The sequence below is a fragment of the Triturus cristatus genome, chromosome 6 (assembly GCF_964204655.1).
Source record: "Triturus cristatus chromosome 6, aTriCri1.1, whole genome shotgun sequence".
NCBI lineage: Eukaryota > Metazoa > Chordata > Amphibia > Caudata > Salamandridae > Triturus > Triturus cristatus.
Genome location: NC_140589.1, coordinates 1,835,781,764 through 1,835,796,198, shown reverse-complemented (window position 1 = coordinate 1,835,796,198; position 14,435 = coordinate 1,835,781,764).

Genomic DNA, 14,435 nt, shown 5'->3' with positions numbered 1-14,435 from the left:
ATTCTGAGTCACTCTTGGTGACCTCCTGTCATTGGCTACTGTTGCAGGGATTCAGCTCTGGAACTGAACTATGCTTGGGACCATAGAACATCAGTATGTAGGGACTGGGTCACCATACCACCTCAGTATCCATGAGCCTGAGTCCAAATAGTTATATTGCCTCACTTTCCCTCCTAACCTTACCAGAGAAACAAGTGAATTAGCACCGCAGAACACAACACTCTAGGCCCTCTCAGTAATCGCAGTAACAGGACACACCCTTTCGCTCTCTCACTTGTACTCATCCAAAAATAAGATAACCAGGAGGCACAAAGGAAGTTCAGAATATATGTATTTAAACTATCGTGCTCTGAAATGCAGTATCCGTGCCACAATTAGAAAACAAATTCATACTAAAAATAATGTTAGCATGTTTATTAAACCAAATACCATGAAAAGCCCTGTCATTATATAGGACAGAGTAGCCTAAACCACCCCCGCTACTGAAGCTAAATGATTAAATATATAAGATCTCTGGGATTAGTGGCGGACCCCGTACCTTGGCATACACAGATGGACGCTCTACATCTCAGCAGAAGCAGTGATCTTGTCTTAGAACTCCCATTCCATGTGTGTGTTTTTGGCTCTTGTGCTCATCTATATGACAAGACATGTATGCTCATAAACAACAGCTGCGTTTCTGTGTTATGTCCAGGTGCTCGTGCCTGGCCAGAAGGAATAACAAGGGACACTGTTGTTAGACCTTGTCCATGATGTTCAGACTAAATCCAAGGAAAAGAACGGAATGTGAAAACATATGCAGGTTCCATGTGAAAGTACAATGCAGCACAAAAGCCGGCGTGTTTATATAGTAATGTGCCCAAAAAGAAAATGAGGCCTATAACGTGCACTGACATACCGAAAATTACAATGGGCCAATCAGGAAACACACAACACCCTCCCTGTGGTCAGGATAATAGCACTAGAGGGGATACTAGATAGGATAAATGTAATCAGAAACTTAACACACTCAAAGCATTGTTTCAGAAATGAAACTGACGGAAAACAAAAATTTAAAAGGAAATGTCAATTTGGAAAAATAATCAAATTAAGGTGCTTCAGAGGAATCTATTGTGTCACTGGCCATTTCATAAGCCAAAGATTTCATGAAGGAATCCAACTCCGCACATGATGATTGGTCAACAGCCCAAGTCAGAAGCCCCAAACTAACAAACATGATCACCGGTCCCAGCCGATGCCGAGACAGCCACCGGGCAACCGGCATCCGTGTTAATAGCACCTGTATATTGCAGTTCATGGCCGATGCACATTTTTCTTTGTAGGCCAAAGGCTCAAACCTTGCATTGTGAAGAAGTCGCAAGCCAAAGGACAATTCAGAAAATGGATTGCTATTGGACTCGTTAGCAGTCCAAGGCAGCGGGGGTTTGCGAAGCCAAGCATATGTCCAGTGCCCATTCAAAGGGGCACTAGATGCATTGGAACACTGGTTGCACACAGGTAAACCAGGCAGGTCGAAATGTCAAAGAACAATCAAAATCCATTTCCTGTAGTAGAAGCATTCCAAAGATTTGAAACATACGTTCACTGTAGTGTTAGAGGGATGCCAATTCCAGGACGCTCACAAAAGGAGCATCCATTGGGGAGAAGAAGGAACAGGATCAGAATGCCGCAAATGAGGAATAACAGATATGGAAATCCTCCAAATACACTAGAGAAAATGGAGTGGATAAAAGCAGGGATTACTTTAAAGATGGTTTGAAAAGAACTAACGAGGCCGGAGTCTTCAACTTAAAAAAAGTGGGCAAGGCCGCCATACTATAGGCATTAAATGTTTGATGCATTAATTTTACGAATTGCAAGGGAAGATTTGTATTTATTAATGACTGTAATTCACTAGAAGTTCTAGCCACCTGCAATTTGAAGGTCTTGCGAGCAAATGTAAGAGCTACTTTTAGTTGAAACAATAATGCTTTGAGTCTGCTCAGCTTGTTGAAATCTGCCATCAAAGTTGGAATGGAGGGCCACAATGAACTATCTGCAATCCCATGTGGAGGGGAAAACAAAACATTGTTGCAACAAGTGACTAACTGGGAAACGGACACAATATATGGGACTCCAGCCCACATTCTGCAACTGTCTTTATCATTAAGCAGGAGATAACTCCCGTTATAGAAAACCCTAATGAAAGGGAGCATTGCGGCAATCGGAATTGCTTATAAATAACAAGCCAAATTTGGGCACAGAAGTATTACATGCGCCGTGGAGTTTAACGTGTTTACAAACAAGTGAATGTCCAACAGTAGAGTCGCATTTTTCACCAGTGATAAAAACTTTCTTATTGGTACATTCACAACAATAAGTAAAGGGGAGTGATGACTGCCCTCCTTTGTGTTTTAATAATTCATGTGTGTAAATGCAGCCTAGACGGTCATATCTACCTACAGAAAAATGTTTCATGCGAGCTGTGAATTGAAATGTCATAATAGGCAGTGAAATAACTCCATGTATTAACCACACTGTCGAAGGCGTTTCAGCTATAGTGAATGGAAGTTGTTCTAATTTTCCTAATTGCAGCATCGTGTAGGTTGCGTCTTTCATGGCCATTAATTGTTTGCGTATTAGATTAAAAGGCAGGAAAAAATCGCTGCAATTCAAGTAATGCCATGGAACACGCCTGTTTTTGAGTTTTTGAAGCATCCAGCTAAACTGCATAATAGATCTAGGCTGATTTTACCCATGATACAACATTGACATGTCATTCTGCACAATGTCAATAACAGACGGCACAAGGTTGTTTAGATTCTAAATACGAGATGACAATGTATTAATACTATTATCAACAACAGCAAGCACTGTGTCCAAATTATCTTGGTAAATTTGTCTTAACCATGCAACAGATTCCACCAGGGACAATTTCCAAATTTCGTTTTAAGTAGCATAAAGACCTCTTTTAGAAAGTGGGGATTTGGGACCAAAATGAAAATCTGATAAATTCATGCTCTCGGACAAACGAAAAAAATGTTGTTTTACAGCAGACAGTGTAAAATGTTCCAACCATTGTTGACATAACTTTCCCACCAAATAGGTGGTACCAATACCCGAATGTGTTTATAGAGAGTATCGGGGGTCAGGTCTATTTCATTTAAACACAGCTGTGGAATTAGGAAAACAAGCATGACAACCATTAATGTCCCCTGGCCACAACAACCACCCGCCAGGACTCAAAAATGAAGAATTAAATGTGCCATTCTGTATCATGCTATTTAATTGTTCTTCAGTTCAATTTGTCAATTTCTGCCAACTATCAAAGTGGTCCACTGAGGGAATGGTTGGTGATTAATTTCTTAAATTTTTGACAATCCCAAACAAGTAGGCTGCTGGATTGTCTCATTTAGGAAATTCATCTGTATGGGAATTAGGCAGGCTCGAAATAAGGTTTCCATGCCCTGAACCTGCCAGGATGGGAAACAGCATTTACAACTCCGTTCTTACCCCGCAGGTAGGTAACAACGCTGTTGTTACAACGACCGCGTTGTTACCACGCGTGCCTTTACAACGCAAGTCATTTCTACGACTTGCGCTAGGTGGCGTACAACAACAGGGAATGTGTTGGATTTTAAATGTAACACATTCCCCACTGTTGCGCTAACTGTAGTAGGAATAATAATTTATACTATTCCTAAGTCCAGCGCGCCATCTAGAGCAAGTCGCAGAAACGACTTGCGTTGTAAAGGCACGCGTGGTAATATATTCTGCCAGGAGTTTGTACCCCAAATCAATTTAAATCTATTGTGTCCTTCCAGTAATCATAGCCATTAAAGGCTAACTGATTAACAAACATAGTGGTATATATAAGCTTAGTTTGAGTAAGCATATATTTCTTTGGTGGTGTTGGAGTTAATTTAAAATATTATGATGTGGGATCTGAAGAGTCATATCCCTTGAAATATGTGTACTTGTCCTTTTGTTTTTTGGAAGTCTCCCAAGGAGGAGTTGGATCATGTTCCCATTGTGCATAATTAAAATGGGGATGCTGTCCACTTGTTCTGTGCAAAAAAGGTGTCCATAATGATGGTAACAGAACATATCGGCAAAATTAGCAGAATAAAGATATAGATCCTCTGATTCAAAAATAGTATAATACTCGAATTCAGAAAGCATAGAAAGCAACATCCCAATCACCTGAATGTAACCCAGGTACTCTTACATCACCAATAGAAACTTTGAACACATATGGTATCTGTAGGATCTCCCTAGGGCTGAATATGTCGAAAGGAACTTTATCTCAAACAATTGCATCAGTCACTGGAAAGGCTGAAATGTTAATGTGGGACAAGTCTCTTTTCAGTTTATGGGATGATGAATGGGGGGCCAAAACCCTGTCGACCAGTTATGTAGCAGAAAGTTCCAGAAGGTAGTGGCTGTTGATTAGTAGGAAAAAAAACAGTCACAAATCCAACTCACATTAACAAGAAAACCAAGGAAAGTATGATCCAAACATATATCCAAAGAGGGATTTGATAAATGTATTTGAACACTGAAATAAAAAGCCAAATCCGTGCTGGAGGCAGATGCAAAACGGAAGAACTATCAGAAGAAAAATCATCTTGATCCACATAGTACGCGGAGGTACTCAGCTGGAAAAAAGGAGGTTGAGACTCAGTAGCTCAGCAGTAGGACTTGAAAAATCCAACTCGGATGGATTTGCCAATGGTGGATCATTAGAAGTGACATCGGCTGTAAAAGTTGTGATAGTAGAAACAGGTATCATGTCAGGGAAGTTGGCTGAGGACTCAGCCTCCCCCTCTCCCAGCTGGGAAGGATCAGCATCGGTGGTGTTCACAGACTGTAAAGAAAAATCTTGTGGAAAATAACTCCTATTCCGTGGCATACTATGTAGTATCAGCCACATGGTGTAGTTTGACCTGTTCAGTGGAGACATAACCAGGGAGTTTTGGTAAAATCACAGTTCATGTACTTTGAAGACCAAGGACCAGAACAGGAGCACAGTACGCCAAGATTAATTCCTTTTTGATGGCTACCTTTGCCCCAAACAAGATCTCCAATTTTCGGAAACCAGACGGAAATTGGAAAGGAGCATCATTAGTCGACTTCAGTAGTCGAAGGATGAGATGCAGACAAATGGTCTTGTGAGTTAGCTTCGTGGAACTCTTGTACCTTCTGCAAGACAGCAAAATGGTTATCTATGTCAAAGGTTGTGGCAGCGCCACAACGTCTGGACTTTCAAGGTCTGGAACATACATCTTAATGCTAAAAAGTATTTTGTATGTGGGCTGCCCACCCAGACATTTTTTAGGGAGGTTATTTAAAGCTCGTTGAACCCCGTATAGATGGTTCAACCAACCACGCCCTATACCTAATACTCTAGCCATTAAGGACTGCTTTAATTCATGATTCATTCTCTCCACAACAGAATTACCCTTGAGTTGATATGGAGAAGAAAAATGTACTTGCACACCCATTGACTTAGTCGAATCATGGTACGCTTTAGAAGTGAAAGCCATACCTTGGTTACAGTGAAATGCACCTCCGGCATAAGTTCCAATGAAGACTTGCAAGACTTTAATAACAATTTGAGTGTCAGCTGAGCACTGTGGCCAAACCCAGAGGAATCTAGACCAAGAATTGACTGCAATCAAAATAATTCTGAACGTAGTATCTGAAATCAGAGGACCGCAATTATCTAAATAAATGCAACCGAAAGGCTGCTTAGTGATAAAGAGTTGTGCCTGTGGTTGACGAGACATACTAGAACTTTTAATCTGCTGATAAATATCCCAACATAAATTTGTTTTCTGGTTTGTTGATATAAACTCTGCCACCAATATATTTGCTGTAAGAGAAATGGTGGCAGCCACAACGGCATGAGCAGAAGCTATAACTTTATGTGCAGCAACAATTAAATCATGTCTGTGGTCCGTGTTGGCAATCATGTGATCACCAACGCCAGGAATAGTTGCAAAAGGAAAATTCTGGTAATTTAAATGATAGGAATATTTAGAAGGAAAGCCTTTCGGTGAGGAGGTGCCATTTTAAAAAGCATTTACGGTAACCAAAATATCATTGTCGATACGAGTCTCAGAGAGCATTATCACAGTAAGTTTAGCTGTGCGGACAGCAGATTTGGCCGTTTCATCAGCCAGAGAATTCCCTACGGTGTGTGCTCTCACACGTTGATGATTCAATGTATGTATAACATGAGTTTTTAGCAACCTATCATTAAGATCAGCCACTTTCACCCAAAGCAGCTTGTACTTGATTGTGCTACCCTTGGAATTATGAAGTCATTTTGTCACCAAAAGTGTAAATTATCATTAAAAGATTGTACACAATAATAAGAATCACGCACAATAAGCGTGGGGAATTTACGATCCATGTGTTCAAGTTCAAAAAGTAAAGCCTTCAGTTCAGCCAACTACACAGTGCTGTCAGCAAGGGAGTGTGTGCAAGTTCTTTGAGGGTGAATGATGCCATCTGAGATAGTGCCAAGAACAATGGTGCATGCAGCAGAATATAGCTGCTCAGAACCTATAACAGGTTGTGCGGAACCATCAGTATAAATTATGGACATATAGTGGTCAAGACACAGAATTGAAGAAGACAAAGGCCAATCATGTTCATATTGCAAGAATTCTTCTGTTTGCAAAAAAGGGTCAAAGACAAAATCTACATCCACGGCTGTTAAGGACGTAGCCCATTGTATCCATCTAGGATGAATGGCCTTAGCGTTAGGAACATTAGCTTTTGTGACAAATTCTAAGGCTGGCACCGGAGTAATGACAGCAATACGTTGTCTTTGTGCAAGCGGCCATTCGTTAAGGGTGGTCATCTGCACTGCAGTCAGTATTTTTTCAGTAGAAGCAAAACGCATTTCAGCAGGTGAATATAAATGCAATTTATGTGAAGCAGGTACTGTCTGTTCTTCATTAAAGGTGACATATGTAAATTAAATTGCACCTGGTAAGACACGGATGACTAAATTTGTGGTATTGACACGTGTATATAAATGACAAGTTCCAAAGAAATCAGAATGTAAAGATCTGTGTGTTTCAGTGTGTTCCGACATCCAAAGGAAAGTGGAAAAATTAGGGTTTAATAAAGTGTAGAATGGTTTAATGCCTTGTCCATAGGCAGTAATATATGCTCTGACAAAATTTAAATCCCAGTAGGGACTGTAACTTCTTAAGTGTACTTGGAGGTTGCAATTGTGCACACTTCTACAGAAAGTGAGGGGCAAAACTTTTTCCTTCATTCATAAGAAAAGGACACTGAGAAAAGCCATATAAGATTTTTCAAACTTTTTAATCAATTTCCGCAAGCCGCGATATTATGCAATCCACGCTTTCTAAATAAGAGTTAAATTCGTCGCCCATTAACTAGATGTTATCCTCATAGGACGGAGTGTCAGGGTCGATGTCATGGAGAATCAACACAATTCATCGCAAAAACTCCTGCGGACCAGCCACAGCTCTCTGGAGTAAAATTGTGACTGAAAAAAACATTGGAAATAACCAAAGTGGTTTTATATTTTTTATAGACCACATTATCAATAAGTGCCATACTGTGGGTATTTTGCTCTGCAAACATGCGTGTATGGCCTGTCAAATGTCTATAATCTAAGACAATGCCATATGAATTATCTGGATTCAGAACCATAAAAAGAGGATTATTCATTGGAGATACAAGGGGTTCAATCACATCCTGGTGCTCTAGCTGGTAAAGAATTTCCTTTACGGGCATTTTCGCAATCCTGTTTAATAGGATACTGTGGTCGTACCTGAGGCGTGTACTGTATAGGAACAACATGGTAAGGAGAATCTTTATCCCAACAGTATGGTTACGATAAAGTACGGGGGCCAATGCAAGGGCCCATTCAGATGCATAAGCTTGTTTGACTTCGTCAGGGACAAGATGCAAGAAAGAATGGAGTATGACATCCTCACCGTGGGGGATGCAAGAACAAAAGGTGGGGGTTAGTCGACTTTCACCAAGAGAATATCATAAGACATAGCTAAATTGGCCCAAAAGATTGTGTTAATGGTGCATTTGACGTCACCTTCAATTTGAATATCCAAGTGATATAGTCTATCTGGTGGAGCCACTCAGGTGTCAGCAGTCTCAACTGTAATAAATGTTTCAGTTGATTTCGATACCAGAAATTGGTGGAGTGTCACCAACCTGGTGATGGCAGCGCAGCAGCAGACAGTCCGTTCCTCCTTGCATGGTCCGGAAGTCAGGCACAGGGGAGGAATCAAGTCATCGCATCTGACCCGGATCAAAAGGGAGACGGAAAGATCGCCCGCGAGGACCAACGCGGGAAGGAGCAGAACAGAGTGAGCCCGTGTTGTCCGCGAGGATACAGGAAGACCCAGACGAGAAGGAGTCTCCTTGCCCCCAGTCAACCAAAGCTCCCCGCCGCGTCCCAGGAGGGGCGTGGCTTAGCCAGGTGCGTGTACGTTTCTTTCACAGAAACCAACATTAAGGCTGTCTATAAAAAGGAGTGTGGAGAATAAAAAGAAAGGGGGGGACACAGAATAGAAAAGAAAGAAAAAAGGATACCCCAACAAAGGAGCTAAGCAAATCCTAAAGAAAGGGAAAAGAAAAGAAAAGGGAAAAGAGGAGAGAGCAGAGTAAAAGCCCAAGGGGCTGAAAGACAAACACCTACTTCTGTAGATTAAAGAAAGAAGGGCACGACGGCCAAAGCATATCTAGTAGTTGTTCGAGGCTTTCCTCTATTATTTTCATTTTGTTGAATTAAATTTCTTTTGTTGAGTCAAACTTAAAAGGTAGCATAGGTACACCCCCTCCCCATAATAGTACAAGTAACCACTATTTCTAGAAAACAAAGGCAGACACTTACCTGCATCTTTGTTTTTGCCGAGGGTGCTGGTGGGGGAAGAACTCCAAAGAACCTGAAAGAGAAGAAGACGGCTTTGGAACACCTGAACGAAAGACTAGGCTCATTTCACAATAAGATACTGTATACAACTAAATAAAGAAGTAAAAATGCACCTTAAGACCAGCCGGAGTAGTTTCTTAGCAACCGTTTCATGCATCTGGTGAAATTTGGTGGAGAATGAGTGCATAAGCCCTACCAGTAAAAAAAATGGAAGCCTTGATAGAGCACCTCGTACAAGGGCAACAAAAACTCGAGTGGGCTTTGGAACGCCAGATGACTTCCGCCCAAGCTGATCGGGAGTTGCTTCGGGGCACTCCAAAAACTCAGACAGATCATTAGGCTAAATTAGCTCAAGAGCAGTTACAGGCAACCTCAGGGACAACAAATTATAAAACAATCCCGTCCAACGCCCCAATGGTGACTTTACAGAAATTGATACCTGGCGACGATCTTGACGCTTTTTTAACAAACTTCGAGCGTACGGTAAGGGCATGTGCCTGGCCCCTAGAAAGATGGACTTTTTATCTAGCCCCACTGTTTTTTTTTGTAAATATTTTTATTAATTTCACAATATCAGAGGTCACATACTTCTTCCATTCAACATTATGAGTATTTTTACAATGATTAGTTGCCAGAATAGAGGGTAACACGGTCACAATCATGGAATGTCTAACTGTGTCTCTCCATTGCGCTGCATTTCCATTTCTACCGTGGGGGATATACACAGGTGGCCACGATGTGCATTACATTTGCCCCATTTTCTGTACCACTTCTTTGGGCACCCTCTCGATTTAAATACCTCCCTTTCTGCAATCATACATTTGTCAAACTCTCCCACCCACAGCAGAGAAGAGGGCTCGCCCGCTACCCTCCACCCCTCGCTACCTCACGTTTGACTAAAGTGTAGCCTAGTGTGGTCAGTTGTTGTTCTACCTCCGTGAGGTCAGTCGCCTCCCATATGTTGAGAAGACCTAACCGCGGTGTAAGGGTTATCTCTTTATCCAAGGCAGTCTGGATGTGAGTCGTGGCCCCCTCCCATATCGGTCGCACTGCTGGGCAGTCCCAGATTGTGTGATAGAAGGTTGCATCTTGCTGGCAGCCCCTGAGGCACAGCGGGTCTGTTCTGGAGCCTATTTTTGCCAGGGTAACTCCGGTCATGTAAGATCTGTGTAAGATTCTAAGTTGTATTAATCTAAAAAAAAGGGTGATAGCTTCTTCTCTAAGGGACATTAATGCCGACTGCCAGTCCTCATCATCAATGGATCCTATGTCTGCCTTCCATCTCTCTCGGAGTTTGAGGAACGCATCGGGTAGGTTATTACATCGTTTTTTATAAGTCAATGATATGGTCTTAGTAAGAAGTGGTCCATCCAGTAGCTGGTCTTCTAGCGGGGTTGACTCTGGTATGTCGTTCATGTTAGGTATGGCTGTGATGAGGGCGTGTCTAATTTGTATGTATCTAAAAGCCTCTCCGGGGGCCATGTCATATTTCTCTCGCAGGTCCTCAAACTTGAGGATCGAGCCTTTTTTTATCAAGTCTCCAATGGTTGAAATTCCTATGATATCCCACTTGTCGAAGCCAGGCTGGTGACATAGAAGTCCTAGCTTTTGGGTATACCACAGTGGCGTGGATTTTGTGAGGACATTTGACCACCCGAGACGGGAGTTCGCCTGATGCCAAATTGCAATAGTCTGTGCCGTGGGGCCAAAGTATCTTCCCTTGCGAGTCTTGAAATACAACGCCCCCAAATACCCCTCCCTCTCAGTTTGAGATTTGACAAGTAAATAAGCCGGATCTATAGGGGAGCGATATACCCAGTGGTTTACCACCATTAATTGTAACGCCCAATAATAGAGCCTAAGGTCTGGGAGGGCGATGCCCCCATTGTACCACCCCTTCGTTAGTTTGCGCAGCGCTATGCGAGGGGACCCCCCTTCCCATATCAACGTCCGGATTTCATTCTCCACTCCGGAGAAATATGTATCTGGGATCCGGTAGGGACAATTTTGAAGGATGTAGAGAAAACGTGGAAGGGCCAGCATCTTAAAAAGAGCCGCTCGACCCACTAGAGAAAGGGGCAGGGACCTCCAGTGCTTAACATCTGCACTTAGCCGGGCCAAGGGAGCAGCTAAATTTTGGTCTCAAAAATTTTGGGAATCTGGGGTTATATGGATTCACAGATATCAGAAACCTTCCGTGGCCACCTTTACATTGCACCCTGGGGGAAGCCGAGGAATCGGGCCCGAAGAATAAACAATACCGACCTGCTCCAATTGATAGCATACCCCGAGTACTTCCCAAAGTTAGTAAATATATTTTATACCCCGTGTATGGATCTATACAGGGAAGCAAGATAGAGCAGAATGTCGTCGGCATAAAGGGATATTCGGTCATCACATCACTCTGCCCACTTCAGCCCCAGCACCATAACATCCCATCGGATCCAGAAAGCCAACGGTTCCAACACCAGGGAGAAGATCAGGGGGGATAAAGGACAGCCCTGTCTGGTGCCTCTTTTTAACGAGAATATTTGAGATATATAGTTGTTAACGCGTACTTGGCCCTATATACCTGTATAAAGTAGGGTCATCCAACCCATGAACTTCGGGCCCAAGCCCATATGTCTCAGGACTTCAAATAAGTATGGCCACTCAATTGAATCAAACGCCATGGAGGCATCAAGGGACAACACAACAACATCTTCCTCTATGAACTCTCGGCACGCTAGCACGTTGTATATTGAGCACCGTATTTCTCCCTGGCATAAAGCCCGATTGGTCTGGATGTACCAATGAGGAAATGACCGCAACCAATCGTGTGGCAAGTAGCTTCGCGAGGATTTTGTTTTCTCCATTTATCAGTGAGATTGGCCGGTACGACCCGCAGTTATCCACAGGCTTCCCTGTTTTATGAATCACTACGATGGACGCCAGTCGCTGATCGCCCGGTAGGATCCCCTTCTCATAGCTCTCATTGTACATGGCTCTCAAGTGGGGGGCTACCTGGAGGGAGACCAGTGTCAGAAATTCAATGGGAGTCCCATTGGGCCCCAGCGTCTTTCCTGACTGGATGTGACTTATAGCTTTCTTGATCTCTTCATCGGTCAGGTCCCCTACTAGGGTGTCTCTATCGGTATCAGAGAGTGTTGGTTAGTCACTGTCCGAGAGAAACTGGCGGGAGTCTTCCGTTGTATACGTGGTGGAAGGGAATAGATTTGCTCTAGATGGTCCGCAAAGGCCTCCACTATTTCTCGGGGGTGCGTAATCTGTGTTCCGTCTTTGAGAGTTAACCTGGGCACCCATCTGTCTCCTTGATCCCTTTCTCTAACCACACCAGCATTTTGCCTGCCCTATCTCATAATTCATATATCCTATGACGAGTACGGAGGAGTTTGGCCAACATTTGTTCCCTTGCCATACTTTTATATTCCATCTGCTTGAGTGTGAGGCGATGTATAGCTTCTACTGAGGGCACATCATTACTTTCGACCTCCAGCTGCTGGAGTTCGCTTTCTAATTGGATTAGTTGTTGTTTTTTTTTTGGTATATCCCACTTTCAGGGACAGGGCCTGTCCCTTCAAAACCACTTTAAAGGCGTCCCATGTGGTCTGTGCTGAGTCCACCGACCCCACGTTTTCTTTGAAATAGTTGATGGTTTGTGTAAGTAATTCCTCTTTGATATCAGGGATTTTGAGCAACCAGGGACTGAGAATTATCGTGGTCCGTGGTTGAGAATTGAAGTTTGTTAGTTCAACCCACACTGGCCAGTGATCTGAAATACCTCTCAGAAGGGTGTGGGGATTGCGGAAGTGGCCGATAGAAGCTGAGTGTGTTAGGAAGTAGTCAATACGGGACGAGCTCTTGTGTGTGTTCAAGAAGTAGGTGTATTGGGCACCATCCGGTTGCAGTGTACACCACACATCAGTCAATCCCATTGATGTGGAGAACTCTTCCATTAATGCACTAGGTCTTGTCATCTGTCGTTGTGGGTATCTATCTCTCCGATCATCCATGGTCATGTTAAAATCTCCCTCTAGAATCAGGGTGCCCATAGGTAGGTCTGTCAATATCTTAACCAGGTCTACCAGTGCCTCCTTTCCCAATGCTGGCAGAAGGTATATTGAAACAATATTCTGTGCTTTCCCTTCCCACTGTGCCTCTAAGACAGCAAACCTGCCCAGTGGGCCCACCCATGTGCGCATCACTATAAGAGCCAGGTTTTTCTGAACAAGGATACCTGTCCCATGAGATCCCGATGTGTATTCTGCGTGTATCAGTAATTTATAACCCCACCGTGTAAGGTCTTTACATTTGTTCCCCACCATATGCGTCTCCTGTAACAACACCAGGTCGGGTGCTTGACGTTTAAGATACTGCTGTACCACCCTCGTTTAATTTTGTCTCCCAAGCCGTTTACATTCCAAGTGAGCACGGAGAGTGACGTTTCCATTTTAACCCCCGCCATTTATAATAAGGTCTGGTGAATCGGCACCGCTCAAGGCACTTCTGGGCCCGTTGTCCACAGCCTGCACGTGCGACTCGTTTCGTTTCAAAAACTTTATTCGATTCAAAACAAAAGAATCATAAAAGTCAAACAATTTCATTTACAAGCATTATTTCAAGTTCAATTTTAAAAAACAGTCATACAATTATAACACTAAACTAATAAAATTCATTAGCTAATATAATCACAGATGAAGACCCCATAGCTTTTACTTTCAATCAAATTAGATGATTTCATAGATTCTTCGTGCCGGAGCATACATTGAAGGGTAGGTGAAATAAATAAGAAAATCACGATGCAACAATATACAATATACATGATCAAAGGGTCAGCTTCTTGGGGCCAGATTTAGCCATACCGTTTTCTAATCAAATGTGACACCCGTATAAAATTTAACATTGCACAGCAGTGCGACTCATTGTGATTAATTTTCCTAGCAGAGCTATGTATATATATCCCCACATTGGTTGTGAGTGTCATCTCCCTGTTGTCTTTTGCAATAATGGAACTTGTATGCAACATTCTGTGACTTATAATTTGCGAACTCAACGAACCTTGAAACCCCATATCCCCCACCCCAAACCCCCACACCACCCCCCTCCCTGCCTCCCTGCCCGTGGATTTTAAACTACCCACACCCCAACTAGGCAGAGTGCCTCTTACCCCCCTTGAATATTGAAAGGTGCGGGTTGGCAGCTCTCCCCCACCCTCGCTGAAACACATTGTATAGCATCCCACTTAAATTCCTAGGCCTGTAGTCTAGCCCCTAATTCAGGTCTCTCAAGTCTCCACAGCCCACTACCGTCAATGTGTACCCATCTCAACCTCTCAAGTTGATTCTGCAATTGTCCCTTGTTCAGGGGAAACCTCAGAATGAGCACATCCTCCCCCTGTCCCATAGTCCACTTATCTGCAGGCAATATATGATAGTCTCAGTCTCAAAGCGATTTCCACTTAGCTGCGCGTCGTCTCCTTCACTGGTGCCACGGATGGTTCACCTCCCGAATCAGC